Source organism: Dipodomys ordii, unplaced genomic scaffold, assembly GCF_000151885.1.
Source record: "Dipodomys ordii isolate 6190 unplaced genomic scaffold, Dord_2.0 Scaffold118, whole genome shotgun sequence".
Taxonomy (NCBI): domain Eukaryota; kingdom Metazoa; phylum Chordata; class Mammalia; order Rodentia; family Heteromyidae; genus Dipodomys; species Dipodomys ordii.
Window position 1 is genome coordinate 468873 of NW_012267334.1, and position 3085 is coordinate 471957.

The window sequence follows — 3085 nt, forward strand, 5'->3', positions numbered from 1 at the left end:
TTATGTGGTGCTGAGGAATTGAACCCAGGGCCTCAGGCATGCAAGGCAAGCGCTCTACCACTGAGCCACCTTCCCAGCCTCAGTGTGAGACTCTTAATCTCCAATTAACCACCAAAAAGCCAGAAGTGGAGCTGTAGTTCAAGTGGTAAAGTACTAGCCTTAAGCACAAAAAGCTTAGGGATAAGCACCCAAGCCCTGAGTTCAAGCCCCAGGACTGTACAACATTTTTTCACTGGGTTGGGAAGGTGGCTCAGTGGTAGAGTGCTTGCCTTGCATGCACGAGATCCTGAGTTCGATTCTTCAGCACTGCATAAGCAGAAAAAGCCAGAAGTGGTGCTGTAGCTCAAGTGGTAGAGTGCTAGCCTTGAGCTGAAGAGCTGAGGGACAGGGCCCAGGCCCAGAGTTCAGGCCCCGTGACTGACAAAAAACAATCTTTTTTTCACTTTCTAGCTGCATGCTCGGGGCTACGATAGCCAGATGTGCACTTTGAGGCTGCCATCAGATGGGAGATGCTGAGTGCTTCCCATACCCACTTGGGAAATCTGTGCCTTCCCCAGAGCCAGTCCTGTGGACCCCTGCCATCACAGACTGGCTTCCTATTTAGGATTGTTTCTTCAGTGGTCGTGCTTCGTTGCTGTGTAATACAGAGTGAATCCATCAACCCTAAGCATATAACTCCATGAATTCTGTGTGTGTGTCCATCACAGGGTCAGAATAAGCCTGCCTCTCCCTTGTACGGCCTGCTTCCCCTCTCCTGTGTGTCTGCATGCCTGTAGCTCTGGTTTTGGCTCTGTTGGAACTTACTGTGAGTGGGGCTCATGGACTTTCACCCATGCTGTATCTGCAGTTTGTTATTTTTATCTTACTTATTTATATCCTTCTATTGATGCCAAGTGCTATTTATATGACCCTGTGCAAGTTTTAAAATAACTCTGAGAAATGGGCAATATAAGCCGGATGTGTAGGATGGTGGTACTGCAGCTTAGACAGTGTGAGATGTCTAATAGTTCTAGTCACTTGCTTTTTCTAAAGGTGACCAGCGACCATTCTATTTTAATATTAGTCTCTTGATGACGTGTGAATTTAATTAGGATGTTCTTAGATTTTTATAAGCATCACATTCTCAGGGTCCCAGAACGTAAGCTGCCACATGTGATGTCCCAGCGACTAGTCTCCTGTTCTGGTGCTTTGGACAGCTACTAGTCTCCTTGGAGGGCTTTTAAGATTCCAGGCCACCCCTAACCTAATGTGTCATATGTGAGAGCGATATGTTGCGATTAGTATGGAAGACAGCACTTCACGCAGTTAATCTGTACTAGTGTTGTGTGAAGTAACACCCTACTCGATAAACATTATGTATTTATTTGTTATTACTTGTTTATATTTTGTGTGTACAGGTACCAGGGCTTGAACTCTAGAGGCCTCAAGCTCTTGCTTGGCTTTTGGTGTCATAGTTAGAGCTCTACCACTTGAGCCACACCTCAAGTCTGACATTTTCCTGGTTAATTGGGGTGTGAAGCCTTGAGGCAAACACTAGTACAATAGCAACAACAAAAGCCTGTGTCTCCCTATGTGCTCATGCTGGGTTTGAATCTCTCAGACAAAGTGACCTTCCTGCCTCAGCCTCCTAAGGGGTCGGACCTACAGGCATGAACCATGACCATCAGTTCGTTAGTTTTGTAATGAGTATAAAAGGGCCACCTCACTCATTGTCTTCCTTTATGCCAGCAACTCTCATAAGGTTAATTGTCCTTCCTTACAGAGTGGAATCTTCTTTCAAATAATTTCACAAAAGTATTAGAATCCATTTCTATATTTTTCTGCTATACTCCACAGATCCTTTCTTCAAAGCACTCTGGGTTTTGTTAGGTCCATGTTGGCAATACCTGCTTTAGTCCTGCTGTTGGTGGCCTCTTTCATCCTATGTGGCCCTCCATTTTTTTGTGTCTGCACATAAATGCCTTTTCATGTCTCTTATTTTTTTCCTTTTTTTTCTTTTTGGTGCCAGTTCTGTCCCAAGCACTGTCCCTGTGGTTTTTTGCTCTACCACTTGATCCACAGCTCCACTTCTGGCTTTCCTGAGAACCTACAGCTTCTTTTCAGTGTTTAATTGGAGATAAGAGTCCCATGATTTTCCTTCCTGGGCTGACTTCAAACCATGATCCTCAGAGGTCAGCCTCCTAAGCAGCTAGTCATGATGATAGGCGTGAGCCACCGGCTCTGGCTTTTTACCTTCTTCAAACCTTCTGTTTTAGGACCCCTCTCTGTTTGGTAGCCAGGTGACGCTTCTCCATGTCCCTGCAGGCACAGTAGGAGGCCGGGTAAGCAGAGGGCCTTGGGCCCAGGGATTGGCCAGGGACTACCAACCCCACAGTTCAGCACTGGAGTATGGGCTGGGGCAGCTCTCCAAGCAGTGGACTGCTGCAACTCTGCACTGTCTCAGAGGCCATTTGTCCCCTGTGCCTGGGTATATAGCCACACCGTGCATATGCTTGCTACACTGCCCCTCTTACTAAACCTGAAGGATTAGGACAGAGTGAACAGATTTGGGAAGAGTCCCACAAAGGACAACAAAGTGGTTGGGGTTAGTCCCTGGATGTTTTTTGAGGGTATACGTGTTGATGTTTGGCCAAAACATGTGCTGAGTGAAGGATGGTAGATGTGTAGAACGAGCCAACATTGGCTCGCATTCAGGGCAGCACACGTCAGGCTGCAGAACACCCTGGCTTTGAAGAGAGGCCACATCCTCACTTCTGTACGAAAACTGGAGCAGTGAGTGGGAGGGCCAAGGGAGGGAAATGCGTGTATTTGACCTGAAAGTAAGTTTCCTGTGATTGATGAATCACTAGCCATAACTACTGCTAAACTAAATTATAAAACGATAGAACTTCCTAGTGCCAGCGCTGATGGCTGACACCTGTAGTCCTAGCTACTCAGGAGGCTAAGATGTAAGGATCATGGTTTGAGGGCAGCCTGGGGAGGAAGTCCATGAGACTCTTTTTTTTTGTGGGGGGGTCCGGTCGTGGGGCCTGAACTCTGGGCCTGGGCGCTGTCCCTCAGCTCTTCAGCTCAAGGCTAGCACTCT

At 47.1% G+C, this 3085-nt stretch overlaps 1 protein-coding gene across 1 annotated transcript in view; it reads left to right on the top strand.

Annotated features, from left to right (window-relative positions):
- The window catches only part of Pnpla7 (patatin-like phospholipase domain containing 7), a 59612-nt gene that overhangs the window by 19853 nt on the left and 36674 nt on the right, over window positions 1-3085 (top strand).